Here is a 26,875-nt window from a genome sequence, read left to right as displayed (position 1 = left end):
AAAATCAAAAATGAAATTATAAAAAACAACTGCTGGGCTTCCCTGGTGGCGCAGTGGTCGGGAGTCTGCCTGCGAATGCAGGGGACACGGGTTCGAGCCCTGGTCTGGGAGGATCCCACATGCCGTGGAGCAGGTGGACCCGTGGGCCACGGCTGCTGAGCCTGTGCGTCTGGAGCCTGTGCTCCACAACAAGAGGGGCCGCGATGGTGGGAGGCCCGCGCACCACGATGAAGAGTGGCCCCCGCTTGCCGCAACTAGAGAAAGCCCTCGTACAGAAACGAAGACCCAACACAGCAAAAATAAATAATAAATAAATTACTAAAAACTCCTACCCCCAACATCTTAAAAAAAAAAAAAAAAAAACTGCTACTCATTTACCCAAGGAGTACAGAAACATGGAAAATTCAGATATACAGGAAAAGGAAAATTAAGTTGATCCATGATCCTACCAATCAATCCCATTCTGTTTGTTTCTATTCAAATTTATTTTTCCCTTTTAAAGATTAGATCATTCCGTTTTTCAACAATCCTCTTGTTGGTGGCACAGCACTTAGTGGTATGGCATGAACATCCATTCACGTCAACGGATATTTTCCTACAGTTGTATCTTAAATGCCTGCGCCATAGACCATTGAGACCAGAATGCAGTCACCCACCTGCCCTGGTGTCGGTTATTAGGTGGTTTCTCACATTTCACCAGGAAAAACAATGCTGCAGTTAACTCGCTTGCAGTTCACTGCAAGATCTCCGTTAATTTGTACAGATCTGCCTTAATTTCCTTAATTAAAAAACCCAGAGTGGAATTGGCTGGGAGAAAGGACTTAAACTTTTCTAAGATTTTGCATTGTGCATTTCTGGATTGCACTTGCAAGTGTGCTGTTGATGTTACCGTCATGAAGTCCTGCCTGTCGAGTCACTCTGTCCTGGAAGCTCTCAGACTGTTGCTGTCCCCTCCCTTACCCCCCAAGTGTGGCTTCAAGATTGGGTGCCGCCCTGGAGGTGTGGCCTGACCAGGGTCCCTTCTCCCCCTCACCTGGTGCTAAGCCTGGTCTTCTCTGCGAGTGAAGCTGCTGAAGTTGGGGTTCTCGGCCAACTCCCTGAGTTGGACTCAGCTGCTGAAGTTGGTCCGAGGGTGGTAGAGTGCTTCCGCCCGGGCTCCGATGTCCCCGGATGTCATAACCTGTGCTTTCTCCCTCTGTCTAGACCTGGGGCTAGGCGTGCTCAAGGTGCCCAAAGAGGCTAACGAAGGAGGCAGGGCCACGTCTGGGAGCACAAGGAAAGGAAAGCGGCAGCACAGGTCCCCTCAGAACCCACTCCTGGACTGCAGCCTCTGCGGGAAGGTGTTCAGCAGCGCCAGTCCTCTCAGCAAGCACTACCTGACCCACAGCCAGGAGAGGAGACACGTGTGCAAAATCTTCAGCAAGGCCTTTAAGCGTCAGGACCACCTGTATGTAGGAGTCTGGTCGGGACGTCTGTTCAGGGGGCTGCTGGGGGCTGGGCGTGCTCCTGGTTCTTTTGCATCCCATCCCATCCACCTGCACCGCCCCCCACCGTCGGGTGTCCCAGATGTGTGCGACCTGTGCTCCTACCACGGTCAGTGTTTGTCGGGGCAGGGCCTACACTGCCCCGGACAGCCCGCCCTCCCCAGCCTCCAGATTCACTGCAGTGAGGAGAGCGCCGCTGCGATTTGCAGGCAGGACCCATGTGCTTTCAAAACACACTCCAGAGGCAATTTTGTCATGGAGGGAGTTGGGCTAACTGTGTAGAGAAAGTTTCAGAGTCCTTGGTAGGTGTCTGAGCAGAACAGATATGCACTCCATGAGGAATATATGTTGGCATAACACCAGGGCGTGAGGGGTTCTGAAATGCCTGTTTCTAGAACATGGCAATGCAGTGTTCACTCTCTTTTTTCCTCTTTTAATTCCACCTTTTATTAACTCGATTTTTTTTAAACTTGACTTTCAAAAGCAAGCTCAGTGTAAGAGGAGCAGAATTCCGTTTCTTCTTCATGTCTTAGAAATGATAAGCTTTTCTTGCTGCCGAGGGAGGAGAGACAGACTTTCAAACTGAGAGACTCGTAAGTGGGAGAGGACGATCCCTTGCATGTTTACAGCTCCCCCAGCCTTTACTGAGCCTTCGATGAATCCCGCTTTCATTGTATCCTCTCCCCTCTCGCCATTAAGGATGGGAAATGATTTACTCCTGTCACAAGCTGGTAACAGTTAGGGCTAGAAAGTGGGTCTCCGGATGCCCTCTCTGCTGCTTCCCTCAGATGGAGGCCAAGGGTCCACGTTTGGGAAAGGGTTTCATTATTTACTTGGTTCCATTGATTAGAACCATCCGGAGTAGGATTGTTGGGAACCCAGAGGGTGATTTACCCATTTGTTTATATTTATAATATATTAATGCAGGTATAAGTATGATGTAAATATAATACATACTTGCATTCGTTTATATTTGCAGAAATTATAGGCACATTTGGCTTTTTGTTGTTGTTGCTGTGGGGCTCCCAGGTAGCTGTCTAGAGGACTCCTGTGGGAAGGCGAAGACTCCTTTGTTCAAGGAAGGATCATCCCCAAGTTAGCGTTTCCTTAAGTTTGTTCTCAGAACTCTGGTTCTCTGCTTCTCGGGGATGCTAAAAGGGTCTATTTTAAAAACATGGTTTTGTGGGCAAATAAGTTTGAGAGACATGGAAAGTTCAACAGATATCTCTTTATCTGCTCTGTGGCTTTTCAGTTTGCTCCTAGGAACCTCCAAGAAGTAAAGAGTGTTTTTCCCAAACTTATTTGCCAGCTGAGCCCAAGTCCTCAGGGAGCAACTCTGGAGACTGGTGTTCCTTAGGAACCCACTTTGGGGAACTCTGACTTGGCTCCCACTGATTTTTTTAATCTCAGATTAGGGGTTTGCTTAGGGGTGAGGGCAAGAGCTCCCCCTTCCAGACGGCTTTGGCCGTAGCAGGGGTCTTTCCTCATAGGGTCTGAGCACAGTTTCTGAGTTGCGATGCTGCTGCCCCCTGGGGACACGCCTGGGCTCCTGCAGTGGGTGACCCACGCCGAGACACCCACTAACTTTCTCCTCATGTGATTCCAGGACTGGGCACACGCTCACCCACCAGAAGTCCAAGCCCTTTGTGTGCATTGAGCAGGGCTGCAGCAAGAGCTACAGCGACTACCGCTCCGTGCGCCGGCACTACGAGGTCCAGCACGGCCTGTGCATCCTCAAGGAGGCCCCTCCGGAGGAGGAGCCCTGCGGGAACTCACCCCATGTGCACGAGGTGGCCTGCCAGCCCGCACCCGCGAGCCTGTGGTCCCTGGTGCCCCCGGAAGCCCCATCCCCCATCTCCCTCTTGTCCAACCGAGACCTCCTGCGCTGTATCGTGAGCAGCAGCATCTGCCAGAAGATCCCTTCTCCCGGGCCAGCCCTGGGAGGGCCTTCAGACAGCGGCGAAGGGAGGATCACGGCCTGTTCCTCCCTGCCCTCGTCAGGGTCCTCCTCCTGCGGCCCAGCCAGCACCCCGGCGGCCCCAGGAGCCCTGGGCACTGAGGTTCCCGAGGAGCCCCGGCCCCCACGGAAGGAGCCTGCCATGGACGTGTTCACAGCCGTCCACTCACGGGCAGCGGAGAACAGCGGCCCCGACCCAGCCGAGCCGGAGCTGCCGCTGCTCCAGCCCCCATCATCCCTGGAGGGCTGGCCCGAGGGCGCTCCCTGCCCGCCTGCCTGCCTCTGTTCCATGGCCAGACTGTCCCCGCCAGTTCCCAGCCATCAAGCCACAGTTTCCAGTGGCTCTGAAACCTGTCGGGCTGCCCTAAGAGCAAAGGAAACAGTATGTTTGTCGTCCACAAGCCCTCTGCAGTGCCGTCCCGGGAGGGTTCCGAGCCGGGCCCCGGGCTCAGCAGCGACTCCCCTGCTGGGGAGCCCTCACCCAGCCAGTGCACCGGTCTGGAGGACACGCCGTCTTTCCCTCCCACGCTCCTGAAGGCCCAGGGGGAGGCCTCGGGCGACCCCAGATATGTCAGCACCAGCGGGGAAGACGACTCCTGGGCTTCCAAGAAGAGCAAGTTCGACTGCGACTCCTTCTCGTGGCAGAACCCTGGTGAGCCTGGCACCCAGGACGGCCAGAAGTCCAGCGGCCTCCCGTCGGATGCCACACCGCTCTTCCAGCAGCTGGTCCTGAAGTCTCAGGAGTCTCTGGTGAGCCACGAGCAGATGCAGGTGTTCCAGATGATCACCAAGTCCCAGCGGATCTTCTCCCACACCCAGGTGGCCGCCGCCTCCTCCCAGCTTCCCACACCCGACGGCAATCGAGTTGCCCTGAAGTCACTGCAGGGGCCGTGGCCACAGCAACCCCCACCTGTGGCACCCACTGTTGACTCTCTCCATGCTGGCCCCGTGAACCCTGATCCAGAGGGATCCCTAGCCCGCAGGAGAAAATCCACACCCGCTTTACCCACAGAGCCCTCCCCCAGCAGCGTGAGCCAGGACACAAAGGGAAGACCAAAAGTGGCTGCTGCTCCACCTGCCCCCACGGCGGCGTCCCTGGACCCTCCTGGAAACCCAGACATCTCCTCTCTGGCCAAGCAGTTGAGATCCTCGAAAGGGACCTTGGACCTAGGGACATCTTCTCCCTCGGGGCCTGCATCAGACCCAGTTAGGAGGGGAGGAGCCATCCAGAGCCCACCTCCCAGGGAAGCAGGCCCAGGCTGAGAATGGCACGGCTTCCGGGGCCACAAAAGGTGGAGAGGGCCCGGCCTGCTCCTGGGGCGGAGGCTACAGGCTCTTCTCTGGCAACTCCGGGGCCCAGCACTTCCGGAAGGAGAAAGTGAAAATGGATATTTGCTGTGCAGCTTCTCCAAGCCAGGTAGCCATGGCCTCCTTCTCGTCGTTGGCCGGGCCTCCAGCGGATCCCCCCTGGGACTCCAAGTCCAAGCTGATGATACTCAACAGGATCCAGGTACCAGGGCCCTCTCACGGGACCTGACCATGCGGGGGGCAGAGTCTCGTCCTTACCTGAGTCCGTGTTTCTGACTTGTCCAGGCACTGTATTTAACCTCAGCAAATCCTCAGATGCAGTTTGTTTACAGAGGGGGGAATGAAGGTCCAGAGAAGTGATGGTTCCTCCCATCACCCTCCGCCCTGCAACACACACACACAAAACAGAACAGGGCTTTAGAGTTGTCAGAGACACTTTGCATCATGTTTCTTCACTGAACTTTTTCTGTTTGCTTTCTTTCTGCCTTTCGCTTCCTTTTGGATTTGCCTCCTTCACTTCTTCAGAGAATGTAAAGGCAGAGCTCCTTTACCCTTGATATTTGTACGTGAAATGCTGTGTCTATTCTGGTTGTGAATCACAGGTCCACAAGTCCGACTTGGCCCCTACTGCAGGCCTGGCACTGGTCCGCCCTTTTGGAGCAGCTTGGGTCCTCCCACATAGTGCCCACGAGGTCCTGGGCGCAGAGAGCTTGGCCACGTCTCTTCGTGATGTTCCGAGGTCCAGCATCCTTCCTGTCGCACCACAGCTACCTCCTCCTCTTTTTTTTCCCCACAGCTTTAATATTCACGTGCCATCTAATTCGCCATCTTGAAGTGCACCATCCAGTAGTTTTTAGTTTGTTTACGAGGTCGTGCTCGCATCGCCACTCTTTGCCAATACACTTTCATCACCGCAAAAAGAAACCCCACACTGTTGGTTGTCACCCGCAATCTCTCCATCCCTCCCAGCCCCTGGCAACCATGCATCTACTTTCTGTCTCCATGGATTTGCCTATTCTGGACACTTCATGTGATTGGAATCCTAACGCTGCGTGGCCTTTTGTGTCTTTTGCTTCTTTCACTTAACCTGATGTTCTCAGAGTTCCTCTGTGCTGTAGCACGGGTCAGAACTTCACTCCTTTTTATCGCTGGTAACTTGTGCATTGTTTGGAAACACCATATTTTATTTATCCATTCATCAGCTGATAGATATTTGGGTTGTTTTCCCTTCTTGGCCATTGTGATAATGGTGCTATGAACATTTGTGTACAGATTATTGTTTAGACATATGTTTTCATTTCTCTTGGGAAATACCTTGGAGGGGAATTGGTGGGCTCTAGGGTAATTCTATTGGAGGAAGTGCCAGACTTTTCCAAAAAGCTGTGCTGTTTTATATCCCTACCCAGAGTGTATGAGGCCTGCAGTTTCTCTGCATCCTCACCAACACTTGTTACTGTCCAGTTGGTTCACCTTAGTGGGTGGGAAATGATAATCTCATTATAGTTTAATTTGCATTTCCCCGATGGCTAATAATCCTGAGCATCTTTTAATGGCCATTTGTATATCCTCTTTGGGTAAGTGTCTATTCAGACTCTTTGCCCATTTTTAAATTGGGTTGTGATTTTATTTTTGAGCTGTGAGAGTTCATTATGTATCACTGATACAGAAATATACATAGTCCCTTATCAGATACATGATTTGCAACTTCTTTCTCTTATTCTGTCTTTTCACTTCTTGATGATGTCCTTTGAAGCACAGAAGTTGTAAGTTTTGATGAAGTCCAATACGTCTGTCTTTTGTTTGGTTTTGGAGTCATCCAAGAAACCACTGCTTACTCCAGGGTCACCAAGAATTATACCTGTGTTTTCTTCCAAGTCTTATAGTTTTCACTCTTGCATCTCATTTCTGATATGTTGGCTCAGATGTATTTTCGTCTTCAGGGTGGAAATATCTACCGGCTCCCCAACCCGATGAAGGAGGAGAACATGGCGGGTGGCTGGTAAGTTCCGAAGCCCCTCGGGAGAACTCTGGTGGCTTTGATGTGCTGGCCCTGGGTGAGCGAGCTCTGGATGCTTCACTCCTGAAGGGGTGAGCACCAGGCCACGGAGAATCGGGGGCATCATGTCCATTTCTTTAGGGTTCGTCCAAAGCTGTCAGAGGATCAGTGTTTGGGGACGGAGTCCCATTCTCCCTTTCTTCCCCACAGGAACCAGCACAGTGGTGGTCCCACAGACTGGGCAGAGCCAAGGAGCACTTACGTCTGCAAGAATTGCAGCCAGATGTTTTATACAGAGAGAGGGCTGAGCAGCCACGTGTTTTCACAGCGACCAGTGGCCGTCACCTCGAGGGAAACAGGAGCCCCAGGTGAAGGGGCTTGAAGCTGCCATTCATCTCAGGATGGAGCCGTCCTCCTGCAGGGAGCCTGGCTGGGGGCCGGGAGTCAGGGCTGTGCTGCTCTGGAGGGGCCCCTTGCTCCCTACGTACTGTGTCTCTTAAAGGGCTGGCTCTTCTCTGTGTGTAGGTGTGTGGCATGGAGTTTTGCAAGCCACCAAGACAGGTGCTGAGGCCAGAGGGGGACAGGCAGAGTTCCCCGGGAGGCAGGAAGTCCTTGGACAACATGACCGCAGCCCCTTTGGTGGTCCCAGTGTCGGTGCCAGTGGCTCCAGCAAACCATCCCCCGGGGAGCAAGGTGGGTGCACTTCCTTCCGGCTGCTTTCCAGCTGCCAGTGGGAGCTGTGAGAAAAGCCCCCAAATCCTGACTCCAGAAGAGCTTGATTTGCGTGTTCCTTCATCCCTTCAACCTCCAGTGAACTTCCTTTGTGTCTGGCCCTGTGCTGGGCAGGGCTGGGGACACCGCAGCGACCACAACAGGCCTGCCCCCGTCTCCTGGGGCTCCCAGCCCAGCGGAGTAGATAGACCCATCCCCGGACACTGACGACCCAGAACGGGCCGGGCTGGGAGAGGGAGCTGTAGGAGCCCCGAGGGCACCAGAGACCCTGCCTGAGGAAGGGGGTGTTGCAGCTGAGAGCTGGAGGATGAGGAGGGGTAAGATGGGCAGAGAGGAGGGGAGATTGCGTGGAGGTAAGAGAGAGTGTAGCAAGGTCAAGCCGTCGTCTCTTCAGCCTGTGCTGGAAGACCCCACCTGGAGAAGTCCATGCTGGACTCGGGTACGGGGTGCATGGAGCCCACTGTTTGTCTCGCAGGAGCTGCTGTCGTTTTGAGGGCAACAGGTTTTCCTTTTGTCATGCTGTTGCATCCGTCTGGCCCCCACACTTTAAGTGCCAGTCACTTTAACAACGGACATGAGTTTCCAAAATGGTCTGAGTGAGGGCCTCTCCTTGGGGGGGGGGGTTGCCTGAGAAGGCCCCAGCGTCAAATGTCGCCCGGCTTAGGGTCTGGAGTCTGGCTCAGGCGTGGTGGCCCTGCCCGGCTTCCTGCACTGAGGACTCTGGGCATGGCCATGCTGGGTGTGCATTTGGCTGGTCAGTACCCTTTCCCACTCTCAGGCCATCTTGAGGTCTGAGCTTTGGGGCCGGTGGCCTCAGGTGACCCCCGTGGTTCTGAAGTCTCTTCTTCTCCAGGGACAGGAGAAGGACGGGGAAGAGAGAGACTGCAAGGAGAGCAGCCAACACAAGAAGCGGATGAAGCTCCTCCGGCCCAAGGCACTGCTCATCCCTCCTCCGCCCTCCATGTCTGGGGAGCCGGGCCCGGGAGGATGCCGCCAGAGCTGCCTGCGCTCGCCCGTGTTCCTGATGGACCACCTCCTGAAGGGACTGTCCCAGTGACGTCCCTACACACCGCCCCCGATGCTCAGCCCCATCCGGGAGGGCTCTGGGCTGTATTTCAACACTCTCTGTTCCACATTCTGCCCGGGCCCGTCCCGACAGGCTCATCAGCGCCATGCTTGGTGAGTGAGCTTGATCACCCCATGATGGGCCTGCGGGGGGCCAGACCCCCGCCCCCTGTAGAATTTGGTCCATCCATTCTCTCTGGCCTACGCCTGGGTCTGCTCTGGGGGTCCCGTTGCTGTTCAGAACTATCCCAGGACCATCTGGGACCAGCAGCCTTCTAGGTGCTTATAACTTTGTAGCCAGAAAGAAAATAGACGCCATTTAGCCTAACCACCCTTCTGCCTGCCCTTTCGAGTAATTGTTTAAACAGCTTTATTGAGGTATAATTCACATGCCATATGAATCACCCATTTAAAGTGTACAGTGATTTTTTAGTGTATTCTTAGGATTGGACACCCATCCCACAATCTAATTCTAGAGCATTTTCATCACCCCAGAAGATTATATCCACGAGCGGTGACACACAGGCCCTGTAGCCCCCAACTCCTCAGCCCTGGGCAACCACCAGTCTACCAACCTACTTTTTCTACGGGTCTCCCTATTCTGGACATTTCATGTAATTGGAATCATAAAATACGTGACATTCTGTGTCTAGTTTGTTCACTTAGAATAATGTTGTCAAGGTTCATGTTGTAGTATGCATCAGTGCTTCATTTCTTTCTATGGATGAATGATATTGAATTCTCTGGATAGACAACATTTTATTTATCCATTCATCAGTTGACGAGCATTTGGGTTGTTTGTGTCCTTTGGCTATTGCAAACAGTGCTGTTAAGAACATTTATGTGTAAGTTTTTGTTGGACATAAGTCCTCATTTCTCTTGGGTATATAACTCAGAGTGCAATTGCTGGGTCAAAGGGTAACTATGTCTAACCATTTAAGGAACTGCCAGACTGCTTTGCAAAATGGCCGGGTCATATTAAATTTCCACCAGCATTGTATGAAAGTTCCAGTTTCTCCACATCCTTGCTCACACTTCTTAGCTGTCTTTTTTATTACACCCATCCTAGTGGGTGTAAAGTGGTAGCTCATTGTGAGGTGTTTGTTTGTTTGTTTGTTTTGTGGTACGTGGGCCTCTCACTGTTTGTGGCCTCACCCGTTGTGGAGCACAGGCTCCGGATACTCAGGCTCAGCAGCCATGGCTCACGGGCCCAGCCGCTCCGCGGCATGTGGGATCTTCCCAGACCGGGGCACGAACCCATGTCCCCTGCATCGGCAGGCAGACTCTCAACCACTGCGCCACCAGGGAAGCCCTGTCTTGCTACCTTTGTGGAAAGTCAGTTGACCATAAATGATTTGAGATGTTTCTTCTTTTTTAATACAGATATTTTACAGCTATAGATTTCCTTCTGAACATTGCTTTAGCTACATTTTGTAAGTTTTAGTATGTTGTGTTTTTATATTCATTCACCTAAAGTATTTTCTAATTTATCATTCCACTTCTTATTTAATACACTGACTATTAAAGAGTGTGTTGCTTAATTTTCACATATTTGTGAATTTTCCAAATTGCTGCCTTTTATTGATTTGTACTCTAATTCTCTTTTGGTCAGAGTACATACTTTGTTTCTTTTTCAATTTAATTTATTTAATTTATTTATTTTTTTTTGGCTGTGCTGTGCGGTTTGCAGGATCTTAGTTCCCCCACCAGGGGTCGAACCCATGCCCCCTGCAGCGGAAGCGTGGAGTCCTAATGACTGGACCGCCAGGGAATTCCCTTAAATTTATTTTAAAATTTAAAATTTATTGAGGCATGTTATATGGGCTAGAATCCAGTCTGTCTTGAAGAATGTTCCATGTGAATCTGAGAAGAATGTATTCTACTGATGTTTGGTGGAATGCTGTATTTTGTCTGTTTTGTCTAGTTAGTTTCAATTTCCTTGTTGATCTTCTGCCTAGTTGCCCTATCCACTGTTGAAAGTATTGAAATCTCCAACTATTATTTTTTAATGGTTTATTTCATCCTTCAGTTCTGTCGTTTGTTGCTTGGTGTATTTTGGGGGTCTGTTTTTAGGTGTGTATATGTTTGTAATTGTCACATCCTCCTCACGGCTTGACCTTTTATCATTAGGATGTGATTGTGACATCATTTGTCATTATTACAATAATTTTATCATTATCTCTAGTAATATTTTTGGTTTTAAAGTCTAATGTGCCTGACATTCATATAGCCATTCCATTCTCTTTTTTGGTTGTTGTTTGCTTGGTATATATTTTTCTCTTCTTTTACTTTCAGCCTATTTGTGTCTTTGAAAATAAAGCATGTTACCTCTAGACACCATTAGGTGGATCATGTGTTTTTTATCCAGTCTTACAAACTCTGCCTTTTGATTGGTTTGTTGAATCCCTTCTTGTTTAATGTTATATTGATATGGTTGGATTTACATCTGCCATTTTGCTTTTTATTTTCTATATGTTACATGTCTTTTTCTCCCTCTGTTCCTCCTTTCCTGCTTTCTTTTGTATTAAGTGAGTATTTTCTAGTGTGACATTTTAATTCCGTTAATTTTTCACTGTGTCTTAGTCATTTCTTAGTGGTTGCTCTAGGACTTAAAATATATGTCTTATCAGAATCTGTTAGGATGTGTAATAACTCATTAACAGTGAAATATAGAAACACTGCTCCTATCTAGCTCTATTCCTTCTAACTCTTTTGCTATTATATGTGAGAGACCCAGTAATACCTTACTGGTCATGTTTCTTGCTTTATATACTTTTATTTCGTGTAAAAACACAGAATAAAGGAAAACAAGCATGATTTATAGAGGTTGTTATATTAACCTTCTTATTGACCATTTCTGATCTCTTCATTTATTCTTGTGGATTTGAGTTACTGTCTGAGGTGATATTCCTTTACTCCAATGCAGCTGTGCTCCTTGTGCAGTTACTGTCACATATATTATATTTCTATATGTTAGAGGCCCACAATACATATTGTTTTATGCAGTTATTTTTAAGGCCATTAAAAAAAGAAAAGAAATATGTAATCATAGTGATTTTTATAGTTACCCATATTTACTAGCGCTTCGCTTTTTTTTTTGGTTTGGATTCAAGTTACCATCTGATGTCATTTGCTTTCAATCTGAAGGACTTTCTTTACTATTTATCTTTATTAGGGATATATAATTCACATACCATACAATTCATCCCTTTAAAGTATAGAATTCAATGGTTTTTAGTATATTCACAGAGCTGTGCAACCATCACTACCATCCGTTTTCAGAAATTTTCATCATCCCCAAAAGAAGCCCTGTACTTATTAGCAGTCCCTCCTTTCCATCCTCCCCGTCCCCAGCCATGGGTAACGACTAATCTACTTTGTCTCTATCGATGTGGCTATTCTGCATATTTCATATGAGTGGAATCATACAGTATGTGGTCCTTTATGAATGCCTTCTTTTAGTTAGCATGATGTTTTTAGGTTTCATCCAAGTTGCAGTATGTATCAGTACTTTGTTCCTTTTTGCGGGCTGAATAATATTTCACCTTTAATATTTCTTGTAAGACAGGTCTGCCAGCAACAGGTAGCCTCAGTTTTTATTTATCTGGGAGTGTCTTTATTTTACCTTCATTTTTGCAAGATAATTTGCTGAATATAAGATACTTGGTTAACACTTTTTTACTTTCAGTAATTTGAATATATTATCCCATTGCCTTGTAACCTACATCGTTTCTCTTAAAAAGTTAGCTGTTAATTTTACTGTAGTGCCCTTGTATGTAACAAATTGTTTTTCCCTTTTTGCTTTCAAGATCTTATCTTTATTTTTGCTTTCCACATTTTGCCTATGTTATGTCTGGATGTAGAGCTCTTTGTGTTTAATCTTTCTTGGAGTTTGTAGAGTTTGCTGGATATACATATTGTTTTTCATCAACGTTGGGAAATTTTCAGCCATTAATACTTTAAATATTCTGTCCCTTTCTCCCCTCTTTCTGGTACTCCCACTACATATATATTGTTGCATTTAATGACATCTCACATTTCTCTGAGGCTCTCTTCACTTTCCTATATTTTTTTCTCTCTGTTCTTCAGATTTCATAGTCTCCATTGTTCTATCTTCAGGTTTGCTGATCATTTCATTTGCCAGCTCAGATCTACTGTTGAGCCTTATTTTGGTTATTGTACTTTTTTAACCCCTGAACTATTTCCATTTGGTTCTTCTGTTTTTTGGCTGCATCACACAGCATGCAGGATCTTACTTCCTCTACTAGGGATCACACCCATGCCCCCTGCAGTGGAAGCGTGGAGTCTTAACCACTGGACCGCCAGGGAAGTCCACATTTGTATCTTTTTAAAAAATAATTTCCATCTCTTGATGGCATTTTCTCTTTGATGAGAAATTTTTATTTTATCTTACTTTAATTCTTTAAGCATGGGAGCCAGGGGAAGAAGAAGCCCCCATCTCCTTGGCTGCACCTACCTGGGTAGAGCTTCCTTTACAAAGAGCTGGGGGCTAGGTGGGTAAGGGAGTGGGCCATGGCTCCAGTGCCACAGACTCTCACTGTTCTTCCCGAGATTTAGTAGATTTTCTTGAATGAGTATTTCTTAAAATGCTGTATGCCTTTAGGACAACTTGCAGACTTTAGCTTACTGTTCTTTTTTTTTTAATGATTTTTGTCAGTAAATCTGTTGTTTTGCCGAGTTCCTTACTCTACTTTTTCAGAAGTCTTATCCCACTTCCATGCAATCTTTTTATTTTATTGTGATGTGAACAGTTAATCTGTGATCTGCCCTTTTAACAAATATTTAAGTGTGCAATACAGTATTGTTGACTATAGGTACAATGTTATACAGCAGATTTCTAGAGCTTGATTAATTGAAACTTTATGCCCATTGATTAGTAACCTCCCATTTCCCACTGCCCCAACCCCTGGTGACCCCTATTCCACTCTTTGATTCTATCAATATGAATTCAACTACTTTAGATACGTTATATAAGTGGAGTCATGCAGTATTTCTCTTTCTGTGACTGGCTTATGTCACTTAGTATTATGTCCTCAATGGTCATCCATGTTGTTGCATATTGCAGAATTTCTTTTTAAGGCTAAATGGTATTTCATTGTATGTTTATGTCACATTACCTTTATGTGCTCATCTGTCAGTGGACATTTAGGTTGTTTCCACATCTTGGCTATTATGAATGGTGCTGGAGTGAACATGGGAGATATCTTTTCAGATATCTTTTTGAGGTCTTGACTGCAGTTCTTTTGGATGAATACCCAGAAGTGGGTTTGCTGCATGATATGGTAGTCCTACTTTTAATTTTTGAGGAAACTCCATACCATGCAATCTTTTTTTTCCAATTTTCAATTTTATATTGGATTAGAGTTGATTTACAATGTGTTAGTTTCAGGTATACAGCAAAGTGATTTTGTTATACATAATCACATATCTATTGTTTTTTAGATTCTTTTTCCATATAGGTTATTACAGAGTATTGAGTATAGTTCCCTGTGCTATACAGTAGGTCCTTTTTGATTATCTATTTTATATACAGTAGTGTGTGTATACCATGCAATCTTGAAGAGCCTGCTTTTAGCTGCTCTGGAAAGGCAGGCAAAAAGGGCCTCATGGGTCAGTTGTAGCCAGTCTCCTTGAGCCTCTTCTTTGGGCGTTTTCCAGATCACATGGACGGCTCTTTTGGCATCAGTGTGGTGAAGGACAACAGCAAGATCAGCACTGAACCGTGAGTTGGAACAGACTTAGAACCTGAGGGTCCTTGCAATGTGGGGATGCTTTTACCCTCCTTGCATTCCAGTGTCGGTTTTTCCCAAGGGAGCCTTCATCACGGGAAAGTCAGGTCTAGACCCAGAACCTCTCTAGGAGAGAAGTGGTGGATTTCTCCAGGTGTTTCCCCAATATTCCTTCTGTCCAGACATACCATAGTTGGATGTCTGCAGACAGAATGCCCAGCACCCTGGGGTTCTAGATAGAATTGGTGATGGCGCAGTGAGATACTGTTTTGTAGCTTGGATGTTACCTTGGATACAGCAGAATGCCAGGTATCAGCACATACCTCCCCTGTCCTAGACCCCAAACGCCTGAAGCCAGAAATCTGGCGATAAAGCAAATTGGAGGAAGGAAGGAAGTATCCCTCAAGAGGTCTCTGGAATACCAGAGCGTGTCTACTGGGCTGATGAGCACTCCCTGTGTCTGAGAGATGGCCAAAAGGTGGGTTCCACAGCCCTGGTGAGCAGGGCTCACCGCACATCTCTCTTGTATTTCCCATCTTGGTCACACACATATGCCTTTTATGTCCGTGTGTGTGGCCTCATTTCAGACACATCAACATAGGGAGCCAGTTTCAGGCTGAGATCCCAGAGCTCCAGGACAGATCACTGGCTGGAAGTGACGAGCATGTAGCTACTCTGGTCTGGAAGCCATGGGGAGATGTGATGACCAACCCGAAGACGCAGGATAGAGGTGACTGAGACTTTGGGGCCAGGTTCCTGAGAGCCCTCCTCCATGTCCAAGGGGTTTCTCCTCCCAGTTCTCACCTTGACCAAGAAGCAGTGATCCCCAGGCGGGGGTGGGGTGGGCAGAGCTGGCCTTCAGCGCAGGACTGCTTTGCTGTGCTGCAGTCCCTTGCCCCACCTCTCCTCTCACCCAGTAGCTGGCCAGGCCATCCAGAGCAGGTGCCAGGAGCAGGGTTTCTGCCCATCCTCCTTGTCCCTCCCTTCCCTCAGCCTGCTTGTAACAGAGAGGTGAGGGAGATGGTGACAGGAGCCCCCCACCCCATCTGTGCTGTTGGGGAGGTTTCCTCTCTGGCACTTGCTGACCCTCTGTGTCTCCTCTCCTTCTCGCTGCCGGGCTGCCTGCTGGAAACAGTGACCGAACTCTGCAACCTGGCCTGCTCCAACGTGATGCCGGGCGGGGGCACCAACCTGGAGCTCGCTCTGCACTGCCTGCATGAAGCCCAGGGCAACATCCAGGTGCGGTGCAGGCGAGGGGGGTGCTCAGAGGAGCTGTGGGAAGCTCCCTGCTCTCTTAGGGCCAGGGGCTCTAGGCGCAAGACACGTGCCTTCTACCTGGGGCTTTGCAGCTCACGAGAACCAAAGGCTGGCCACCCACCCTTCTCCCTGGTCGCTTTGGGACTGGTGGTGTCCTTTTGAACGTAGGGGAAATGCACACATACGGGCTCAATCAGTTATTTCTCTGGGGTGACAGCAGAGCACCAGGGTTCCTCCAGCGTTACCTCATCTCAGCGCAGCACTGGGGAGGCGGTGCCTAGCAGAACCAACTCAGGGCCTGCATTAATCTGGTTTATTTACTGAACATTGACTTTTGGATTAAAAATGGTGTATGCAAACCTCTGATGCAACAGAAATGCCTCTGCCTCCTCCAAGGACCCTCCTCACAATCCTGAAGTTTAGACAATGAAGAAGTCCAACTGTGTGTAGTGGGAGAGGAAGTCACGTCACCCGAGTTGGAGACCCAAGAGTCAGGGCTACATGGTGCTTTTTCTCAAGCTGAGAGGCAGTGGCTGGCACGTGGTGGGTGCTCAGCAGAGTAATCAGCACACGTTTACTGGGTCCTCCTGATACCTGGTGATGTCATGGTATCAGGCTGGGGCCAGCTCAGGGGCCCATTCTTGGTTTAATGCTCTGCTGCCACCATCTTGAAATTCTTAATAGTTTCTGAGCACAGGGCCCCGTGTTTCCATTTTGCGCTGGGTCCTGCAAACTGCATAGCGAGTCCTGACCGGGGTTATGCTGTTGAGCAAGACAAATGCCCCCTCTTTGCAGGGCTTACATTTTAGGAGAGTGAGCACATGAAATACATTTTTTAAAAGTGATAGATAATGATGAGTGCTATGAGGACCATAACATGGGGTAGGGCGGGGGCAGTGCCGCTCCAAATGCTGCTCCCTGAAGAAATAAGGAGCTTGTGCCAGAATAAGTCCACACACTGTTTCGTCATCAAGTAAATCTTGCTATGAAAAAGGTAACGTCAGCTGCACTCAACAGTCCGCTTAGTGCTGTAGGCAATGTGTCCCAAGTGGTTCACAGCTGGTGGCCAGTCCACAGACCGACCACACTTTGAGTCGCCCTGGGGTAGGGGTGGCTTTAGGGAGGGCTGCACATATTTTCTGAATGGATGAAAGAATGAAGGTGGGCCTCTACCTCACCTTCCCTCCCTCAGAGAGTTGCCCACCACTCCTCTCGTTCCAGGTTGCCCTGGAGACCCTGTTACTGAGAGGACCCCAGAAGCCACGGACTCACCCTCTCGCCAACTATCACTACACAGGTAACGAGCGTGGCTGCCCGCGTGGTTTTGGCCTGGCTGAGGCCCCTGCGAGCCAGTCACTTTCCATGGCAAGCTCTGCACGTGCCTCCCGGAGTTCTCTTGGGGCCTACACCTGCCCTCCCAGAAGGGCCCGTCCTCTCTGGGGGACTCAGTGGGTGCTGTTCTCTAGTTGGATCCAACCTTCCCCTTTCCACTGGTTCCCTCGTGGGCTCTTCCTGGCCAGAAGGGGGGTGCCAGGTTGGGGTGGGCTCAGGTTTCCCAGTTGAGCACTCCAGCCTTGGAGTCAGGCAACCAGGGGCCCACGGCTGCCCTTGGCAAGTCTCTTAACCAGAGGAAGCCTCAAGTTGCTGCACCTGTCAAGTGGGGATGGTAATAGCCCCTACCTGCTAAGGTTTTTGTGAGGATTGTGTGAGATAAAGCAAGTAAGGGGCTTAGCAGAAATCTTGGCATATAAGTGGCGCTCAGTGGCCTGAAAAAGGAGGGGAGTCTGCACTTCAGCCGTGGCTGTGGTCCCAGAAGGAGAAACAGCCTTCCTCCTCTTGGCTGTTTCTCCAATAGGTTCGGACATCTGGACCTCCATGGAGAAGAGGCTCTTTAAGAAGGCGTTCTGTGCCTACAAGAAGGACTTCTACTTGATACACAAGATGGTAAGGCGAACATGGCAGGCTGGTGTAGACAAGGCTCCTTCACACGGCCGAGGCGCTAGAACTGCAGGGCCTGTCAGGGACGATACTCTGCTCATGCTGTGAACAGTTGACAACTACAATGCCATTGCTTGGAACAACCTGAAACGGTACAGAAATGAATCCCATGTTCCAAATAAAGCCCTCCAGACCCCTCCCCACAATCCTACTTCTGATTGATAACCTGACAGGTATTTACTGCCCATATGGATTTTACACACCTATATGCACTTTCTCAAAAAAGGATGACATCATATACTTAATATCCTGCTGATTAATTTGCTTTTTTTTAACTTGATGTACGCAAAATTGCACATAATCGAAGTGTAAGATTTAATGTTTTTGACATAGTTATACACTTGTAAGACCACCACCATGATCAAGATAATGAGAGTATCCTTCACCCCCAAAAGTTCCCTCCTGCCCCTTTGCAACCCTTCCTTCCTGCCACCCGGGTCCCTAGTCAACTCTTGTCTACTTTCTGTCACTCTAAATGAGTTTGCATTTTCTAGAGGTTTATATAAATGGAATAATCATACAGCATGTGATCTGCTTTGTCTGGCTTCTTACACTCAACCTAATGATTTTGAGATTCATCTATGTTGTCATGTGTACCCATAGTTCATCCCTTTACTGTTGAGGAGTATACCACTGTGTGGACGGACCACCGTTCATTTAATCATCCACCTGTTGGTGGTTTCCAGTTACTGATGACTACAGATAAAGCTGCTCTGCACATTTACATACAAGTCTTTGTACGGACATGTACTGGGTTTTTTTGTTTGTTTGTTTGTTTTTTTGCGGACACGGGGTTGGGATTATAAATACCTAGGAGGGGAATGAGGGTAACTTATAGTAGATGTATGTTTAACTTTTTAAGAAACTGCCAAACTGTTTTCCAAAGTGGCTCTACCACTTCCCATTCCCACCAGCAGGTTATGAAAGGTCCAGTTGCTCCACACCCTCGTCGACACGTGGTATGCTAAGTCTCTTTAATTTTAGCCATTCTAATGAGTGTACAGTAGCATCTGACTCCATTTTCCTAATGACTAATGATGCTGAGCATCTTTGTGTTTTTTTGCTCTATGTGCACCTTCTCTGGTGAGCTGTCTGTTCATATCTTTTGCCTCTGTTTTTATTGGAGTGTCTGTGTTTTTATTGAGCTGTAGGAGTTCTTATTTTGTTCTGAACACCAGTCCTTTATCCAGATATATGCTTTGGAAATATTTTCTCCCAATATGCCATTTGTCAGTCTTCTAACAGTGTCTTTTGAAGAAAGTTTTAAATTTTGCTTAAGCATAACTTACTAGTTTCTCTTTTATAGACTGTGCTTTTCGTGTTGTATCTAAGAAATCTTTGCCTAACCCAAAGTCACAAAAATTTTCCCCTATGTTTTCTTCTGGAGGTTTTATAGTTTTAGGTTTTATTTCTAGATTTGTGATCCATTTTAAGTTTATTTTTGTATGGGGTGCGAGGTGAGTTCATTTTTGCATATGGATATTTATTCCAATACCTTTTGTTGGAAAGACCATACTTTCTCCACTCAGTTGCTTTTGTACCTTTGTTAAATATCAGTTGGCCATATATATATGCATCTACTTCTGGACCCTGTATTCTGTTCCATTGATCTGTTTGTCTTTTATTAAGCTATTCCCATACTGTCTTTATTACTGTAGCTTTATTCTAAGTCTTGAAATTAGAAAATGTTAGTCCTTCAACTTTGTTATTCTTTTTCAAAGTTATTTTTTGTATTCTACATCCTTTTTAATTCCCTATGAATTTTAGAAATAACTTGTCAATTTCAAAATAAAAATTCCTACTAGGAACTTGATTGGTACTGTTTTTGACTCTATAGGTCAACTGGGGAGAGTTGTTACCTTAACAATATTGAGTCTTCTGACTTGTGAACAGGGTATATCTCTCTATTTCAATCTTTAATTTTTCAGCAATGTTTTGAAGTTTTCAGTGTACAGTTGTTGCATACTTTTTGTCAGATTTATTCCTAAGCGCTTGGTTTTTCTCTGTTTTGTTTTTGGGTTTTTTTTTGCGGTACACGGGCCTCTCCCCATTGTGGCCTCTCCCGCCGCAGAGCACAGGCTCCGGACGTGCAGGCCCAGCGGCCATGGCTCACGGGCCCCGCCGCTCCATGGCACGTGGGATCCCTCCAGGACCATTGCACGAACTCGTGTCCCTTGCATCGGCAGGCGGACTCTCAACCACTGCGCCACCAGGGAAGCCCAGTACTTGTGTTTTTTATGATGTTATAGAGTTCTTTTTTATTTCAGTTTCCAATGGTTTGTTGCTACTATGTATAGAAATAAAATTGATTTTTATATTGATCTTGTGTTCTGAAATGTTGCCAAACTAACTTACTAGTTTTGGTAACTTTTTTGTGGATTCCACTGAATTTTCTACATAGACAGTCATATCATCTGCAAATAAAGACACTTTTCTTTCTTCCTTTCCAACCTGGATGCCTTTACTTTTTTTCTTGCCTTTTTGCACTCTAGAACCACCAGTACAGTATTGAGTAGAAGTGGTGAGAGTGGAAATCCTTGTGTTGTTCATGATATTTGAGGGGAAACCACTCCACCGTTAGCTGTAGGGATTTTGTAGGTATCATTTATCAGGTTGAAGAGAAGTTCCTTCTATTCCTATTGTGCTGAGACTTTCCATCAGGAATGGACATTGGATTGTATCAAATGCTTTTTCTGCACCTATCAAGATGCTCATATGATTTTTCTTTTAAGTTTAATATGATGAATTACATTGATTTTCGATTGTTAAACCAACCTCACGTTTCTGGGATGAGCTCCACTTAGTCATGGTATATTGTCCTTTATATATATATATATATATATATATATATATATATATATATATGTATATATATGTGTGTGTGTATATATATATATATATATATACACATATATATACATATACATATATATATTGTTGGATTCTGTTCGTTAAAGTTTTGTTTAAAAATTTTCATCTATGTTCATGAGGGACATTGGTCTGTAGCCTTCTTTCCTTGTAATATCTTTGTCTGGCTTTGGTGTCAGAGAAATGTTGAACTTATGGACTGAGTTGGGAAGTATTCCTCCCTCTTCAGTTTTTTGGAGGGCTCTGCCTAGCTGTCGCATAAGGCTATGAGGTATCCACCACGTAAGGACACTCTGCTTTAATTAGTCCCTGTCGGTAGACATGTGGCTCCACATGATGTCACAGTGAGCGTCCTCGTGTGTACCTTTGTGTGCGTTTTCCTGGAGAGAAGCCTTCCTGGTCCAGCCTTGTTGCTCAGAGCGTGCAGAGCTTAGATGGTTTTGACTCTGGTGGCTTCTCTCTGAACTCCTTCATCCCCAGGAGGACTTTGTGATTCTCTGTCCCCCGTAGCAGAGGAGCATACGAAGCCGTAGGGGAGAGACGTTTCAGGAGGGCTTTCAAAAAGTGGCGGCTGGCCCCATGGGGAGGGGATTTAGGGCGTCAAGGCCATACTCACTGCTACTCCTGAGGCACTGTCCTTAGCCAGCTTCTGTCTTCCTCCACTAGGTCCAGACAAAAACAGTAGCCCAGTGTGTCGAGTTCTACTACATGCAGAAGAAAATGATCGATTTTGACTGTGGCCGAGCCCCAGTGCCGGAAAAGAGGGTCAAGAGAGAGCTGGGTGAAGCAGACAGGACAGAAGCAAAGGTAGAGGGTCTCGCGGTAGGGCTTCAGGAGTTCAGCACGGATCTGGATGCCCGGTGCTCATCCAAGCTGGGTGGCGGCGGGGGGGTGCACCCCGCGACGTCTGGATGCTCTGGACACCTGCTTCTCCCTTAGAAGGGCGGCGGGGCGGTCAGCACCCTTTCATCACCTCTGCCCCCTCTGCAGGTCACTCGTAGCCCTCGGAGGAAACCCAGCCACCGTCCAACCCCCGAATTACAGAGGCCTACTGAGAGTTCCAGGAGGGAGTTCATCCCCAACTCCAGCCCAAACACCAGCTCGAAGCGGACCCCTGAGCTGCCGGGGAGCAGCAAGGGCCAGGGCTTCTTTCCCTGCCAGAAGTGTGAGAGGTACCGCCCTTTCCCTAGATGCTCCCACACCGCCTGCCCTCAGCCCTCTGGGGTGCCCCCCTCAGGGCTACCCGCCTCCCCCTGCTCTGACCCCTGTGTCCTCTGGTGCCTCCTCAGGGTGTTTGGCAAGATCAAGGGTCGGAATGCCCACATGAAGTGGCACCGGCTTCAGGACCACGTGGATCCCACCGTCAGGGCAAGGTGGCCCGTGGAGCCCTTCCAACTGTAGGAGGAGGAGGGCGAGCTAGGGGCTGGCATCGGCCCTCTGCGTGGGCAGCTAGTTGGGATGGGCACCTCCAGCCCTGTTGCGTCTCCTTTGTTGTTTCTGTACGTTTTCCCTTGTATATAGTATTAAATTTGTTTCTTAAGAAGCTGTCTTCTGGCTTCCCTGCCTGTTGATCCAGCGAAGGCTTTTGAGCCCCTGCTGCTCCCAGAAGCCACAGTGACTGAGTCCCTGCCCTGGAGGACCCTCATACATTAATGCAGCCAGCATTTATCAAGCACCTGCTGTAGCTGTGCCAGACAATGCCCAGTCCACGTGATGGGGACATAGTGATGGAGGGACAGGCCCCTCCCCTCACAGAGCTTACATTTTAGGAGCGGGAAGGTAGGAGTGATAAAGCAGCAAAAAGGTGAGTTTAGATATCTATAGTGCATATGCTTTGGGCCGTAATAACAGAGGAGTCAGCGTAGGTTTAAGCTCTCAGGACACGTGGTGGTGCCAGTGGCTCCACGGTGAAGTCCAGGCCTGCCAGCAGTGGCCAGCGTCTGCAAGTCGGCTGCAGCAGCAGCAGCAAGAATCCCCTCTTGTACGCGGAGCACCCAAACCTTCGGAGGGTGCAGGGCAGAGAGCAGCTCCCTCCCTTCCTTGTTCCCCTTTTTAAAAGTGAGGAAAGCTTGTAGCAGCGCCCAACGGAACGCCCCTCACGTCTCCTCGGCCAGAACTGTAGCCCGTGCTCTTTCTGAACTGATCCGTGGCAGTGGAAAGGCAAGTGGCCACCGTTATCCCAGACCCTCAAGATTTGTCTCCAGGACAAAAGCATAAGTTGTGTTCCCCCCAGTTCCAGGAGTGGGGAGAACCAGTGTGTTCCCTCAAATTTGTTGTCACCCGATCCAAACTGGAATCCCATTTGCCAGGAAAAGAAGAGGAAGCAGAAACGGCCACTGGGGAGTCAGACCTTGTGTCCACCACAAAGTGACGAGGAAAGTACAGCAGCGGGCCAAGTCCGAGGGAGTGACGGAGTGGCAGACGCTGGCAGGTGGATGGCACGGGAGTGGGAAGCCACACTGAGGATGCTGCTGAGGCTGAGACCCACTTCCAGGCCCCGGTGAGGCAAAGCACAGACTCTGCCACGGGAACCAGGGGAGGCTGTGCAAAGCTCTAGCTGCTGTGTGGGGGCCGTGGGCGGCAAGACGGGAATCCTGGAGAGTAGCTGGAAGGCTCTCAGCGGAGATGGTGGCCTGGGCTGGAGTAGCAGTGAAGAGGCCAGAAGCGCAAGGATTAGAGATCATGTTCGAAGTAGATTCAGACTTGCTGATGGGTCTCACGTCACAGGGAGAGCTGGTAAGGAAAAGGACAGATGGAGGTTGGCAGGGCAGGTTGGGGTTTGAGCAACTGAGTAGATGCTGTTAACTGAGATGAGGAAGAGGGACACCTCAGAGGATTGATGGCTTAAGACGTGATTGTGTCTGTAACTATGTGCTGCCTTCGGAGGGACTGGCTAGGGGAGCAGGGCAAACGCTGGTGTCAGGAGGCTTCACAGAAGGGCCAGGTTTCAGCTCAGTCCATCTGAAAAGACGGGGAGGGAGGAGGAGCAGAGGAGGAAGTTGAGTTGGAAGCGGTGCGGGCACTGTGGTTGGGGAAAGGACTCTGGCATCAGATGAACCAGAATCTACAGCCTGGCTCTTCTTCCTTCTTTGCCACCTTGGGCAAGTCATTTGCCCTGTTTGAGTCTCAGTTTTCTCATTCTGTAACTGGGATGGAAAATGCCTACCCACATATATCTGGCTTGTTTGTTTGTTTTTAATACCCTTTAACTTTTTGTTGTTGTTTTGCTGTGTTGGGTCTTCGTTTCTGTGCGAGGGCTTTCTCTAGTTGCGGGAAGCGGGGGCCACTCTTCATCGCGGTGCGCGGGCCTCTCACCGTCACGGCCTCTCGTTGCGGAGCACAAGCTCCAGACGCGCAGGCTCAGTAGTTGTGGCTCACGGGCCTAGTTGCTCCGCGGCATGTGGGATCTCCCCAGACCAGGGCTCGAACCCGTGTCCCCTGCATTGGCAGGCAGATTCTCAACCACTGCACCACCAGGGAAGCCTTGATGAGAAAAATGTAAATCGGATATTGGCAGGTGCCCCGTATGACCTGAGCACTCATGCTGTTGCTGTCACCGTGTGGGTCCCATGCTCCATAACAAGTGAAGCCCGATGACACTGGAAATGAAAGTCTCTGGCTTCATGGTCGGGTGGTATATTAGTTATCTATTGCTGCATAAGAAATTAAGCTGAAACTTAACAGCTTTAAACAAATGGAAACTTTTACAATAGTGCTGCTTAGAGGGGCAGGGAACCCAAACTGTTTGTGGTTATCCAAACTCACCCCCATCTTATCTGGCAACCACAAGTGGGTGGTCCAGAAGAATTTCTGAATGTAAGAAGAGAGTTGGGCAAAGGTTTCTTGTGAATTACCTCCCTCCAGACAAACTCCACCCCCAGAAAACTGTTTTCTCAACCCCAAATTATCTGCATCGTAATCATCTAGGGGTCCTGTAAAAAATGCAAATTCCTGTACCCCACCACAGACTTTCCTAATCTGAATCATTGGAGGTAGCGCCCTGGAACTTAAATTTTTTAAAGAAACTTTCTTAGAAGACTAGTTTTTAGATATGCATAAAAGTTGGGAAGATGGTACAGAGAATTTCCATATACCCCACACTCAGTTTCCCCTATTCTTATCTTACATTAGTATGGTACATTTGTTACCATTAATGAACCAATATTGCTATATTATTATTAACTAAAGTCCATCCCTCATTCAGATTTCATTAGTTTTTACCTCATGTCCCTCTTCTGTGCCAGGATCCTCCCAGGACACCACATTACATGTAGTTGTCACATCTCCTTAGGCTCCTCATGGCTGTGACAGTTTCCCAGACTTTCCTTGTTTTTGTTGACAGCTGTGAGAAGTCGTGGTCAGGTATTTTGGAGAATGTGCCTCAGCTGGGGTTTGTCTTATGTTTCTTATGATCCGAGGGGGAGGAAGACCACAGAAGTGAAGTGCCACTGTCCTCACATGGTATTCAGGGTGCACAGTATCAGTGTGACTTGTCACTGTTGACGTTAACCTCCACCACCTGGCTGACAATGTTTGTCATGTTTCTACGCTGTAAACTTAGTCCCCGCCCCCAATACTGTCATCTGTGGAAGGAAGTCACTGTGCACAGTTCATGCGTAAGGTGTGAAGAGTCATGCTTCAACTTCTTGAGGGCAGAATAGCCACATAAATTATTTGGAATCATGCACGGCCATTTATTTCTTTGTTCAGTCATTCATTTATATCAGCATGGGCTCACGGAGATTTTATAGACTGGGTTATTATCCAGTGCTACTTTGTTGCTCAGATTGTTCCAGCTTTGACTATCGGGAGCTCTTTCAGTTGGCTCCTGTGTCTCTTTGACATACCCCGTGTGTGTGTGTGTGTCTATGAAGGAGAGAGACAACGAGATGGAGGCTGAGAGACTTCTGTTCTGGAACTACAAGATACTCTAAGCACATCCTGTATAATTTCCTGCCCAGTCCTAGAACCAGCCGTTTATCCAAGGGGCCCTTGTTACTTTTATTGGAGAACAGTATTAAAAACTAAGATCTGGGCACTAGGTGTGTTTGAACCTGAATTTTTAACAGTCTCACCAGCTATTTAATGAAACCAGAGTTAGAGAACCTCTGCTCTCAGTTTTGACTCCCGTCGCTCAAGTATCAGCATACCTCAGAGGTACTGCAGGTCCGATTCCAGACCACCACAATAAGGCCAATCATAGGAGTTTTGTTTCTTTCCCAGTGCCCATAAGTTATGTTTACACTATACTATAGTCTATTCAGTGTGGAGTAGCATAATGTGTTTAAAAAAAAAAATGGGGCTTCCCTGTTGGCGAAGTAGTTGAGAGTCTGCCTGCCGATGCAGGGGACACGGGTTCGTGCCCCAGTCCGGGAAGATCGCACATGCCGCGGAGCGGTTGGCCCGTGAGCCGTGGCCACTGAGCCTGCGCGTCCGGAGCCTGTGCTCCGCAATGGGAGAGGCCACAACAGTGAGAGGCCCGCGTACCACACACACACACACACAAAAGTACATATGTTAATTTAAGAATACTTTATTGCAGACTTCCCTGGTGGCGCAGTGATTAAGAATCCGCCTGCCAATGCAGGGGACACAGGTTCGAGCTCTGGTCCAGGAAGCTCCCACATGCCGTGGAGCAACTAAGCTCATGCGCCCCAACTACTGAGCTTGCGGTCTAGAGCCTGCAAGCCACACGTACTGAGCCCGCGTGCCACAACTACTGAAGCACGCGAGCCTAGAGCCCATGCTCCGCAATAAGAGAAGCCACTGCAGTGAGAAGCCCACGCACCGCAACAAAGAGTAGCCCCCACTCGCCACAACTAGAGAAAACTCGCGCAGCAATGAAGACCCAATGCAGCCAAAAATAAATAAATAAATAAAAGAAATAAGAGAAAAAAGTCTTCAAGTATTGGGAAACTACAGAACACTCTTCTAAAATAACTCATGGGTCAAAGAAAAAAATCAAAAATGAAATTATAAAAAACAACTGCTGGGCTTCCCTGGTGGCGCAGTGGTCGGGAGTCTGCCTGCGAATGCAGGGGACACGGGTTCGAGCCCTGGTCTGGGAGGATCCCACATGCCGTGGAGCAGGTGGACCCGTGGGCCACGGCTGCTGAGCCTGTGCGTCTGGAGCCTGTGCTCCACAACAAGAGGGGCCGCGATGGTGGGAGGCCCGCGCACCACGATGAAGAGTGGCCCCCGCTTGCCGCAACTAGAGAAAGCCCTCGTACAGAAACGAAGACCCAACACAGCAAAAATAAATAATAAATAAATTACTAAAAACTCCTACCCCCAACATCTTAAAAAAAAAAAAAAAAAAACTGCTACTCATTTACCCAAGGAGTACAGAAACATGGAAAATTCAGATATACAGGAAAAGGAAAATTAAGTTGATCCATGATCCTACCAATCAATCCCATTCTGTTTGTTTCTATTCAAATTTATTTTTCCCTTTTAAAGA

General features: G+C 48.2%; 1 pseudogene across 1 annotated transcript; it reads left to right on the top strand.

Moving 5' to 3' along the window:
- Window positions 1–676: 676 nt before the first annotated feature.
- On the top strand, window positions 677–25,186 carry LOC309797778 (zinc finger protein 541-like; annotated as a pseudogene). The gene is made up of 14 exons: window positions 677–1,447; window positions 3,091–4,951; window positions 6,690–6,748; window positions 6,956–7,113; window positions 7,271–7,438; window positions 8,331–8,656; window positions 14,222–14,285; window positions 14,880–15,022; window positions 15,428–15,531; window positions 16,771–16,846; window positions 17,405–17,493; window positions 21,082–21,222; window positions 21,406–21,587; window positions 21,705–25,186. The product of its transcript is annotated as a zinc finger protein 541-like (transcript).
- Window positions 25,187–26,875: the final 1,689 nt, after the last annotated feature.

The sequence above is a fragment of the Mesoplodon mirus genome, assembly GCF_964341445.2.
Source record: "Mesoplodon mirus genome assembly, contig: HAP1_SCAFFOLD_973, whole genome shotgun sequence".
NCBI classification, from domain to species: Eukaryota; Metazoa; Chordata; class Mammalia; order Artiodactyla; family Ziphiidae; genus Mesoplodon; species Mesoplodon mirus.
This window is presented reverse-complemented; position numbering and strand designations above follow the sequence as displayed.